Below are 422 nucleotides of genomic sequence, written 5' to 3' on the forward strand. Positions count from 1 at the left end.
AAAAATGCATATCCGATACACATTTTTTATTTCATATTTTAATTTCAAGCGTTGAAGTTTTTCGCATGCCAAATTTTTATTTTTAAAAAACTAATCACGGCAAAGGGGGGGGGGGGGAAAAAGCGGAAATTATTGACCCGTCTATTTTAAAATGATTTCAGCTTTGCAGTTTCCCGCGGAGGGAAAAAAAGCGAAGTGGGGCTCATTCGGCTTTGGCTCCAGCAAAAACGTTCATTGCTTTTTGTTGGGGAAAAATAAATTTTTAGGGTCTAAAAACAGGAAGGGCTTTCTTTTTTAATGTTTGTACATGGGCCGTGAGTTTTCATGAGGTTTGTTTCAATAATGCACAGACAATTTGAAGGCATTATTTCTACTAGTAATTTCGAAAAAACCCGGATATATATTGGGGGTGTTTTTTTTTA

General features: G+C 35.8%; 1 long non-coding RNA gene across 1 annotated transcript in view; it reads left to right on the forward strand.

Annotated features, from left to right (window-relative positions):
• The window catches only part of LOC119587130, a 132841-nt gene that overhangs the window by 106825 nt on the left and 25594 nt on the right, over positions 1–422 (forward strand). The gene's annotated exons all lie outside the window — the stretch shown is intronic.

The sequence above is a fragment of the Penaeus monodon genome, chromosome 22 (assembly GCF_015228065.2).
Source record: "Penaeus monodon isolate SGIC_2016 chromosome 22, NSTDA_Pmon_1, whole genome shotgun sequence".
Lineage (NCBI taxonomy): Eukaryota > Metazoa > Arthropoda > Malacostraca > Decapoda > Penaeidae > Penaeus > Penaeus monodon.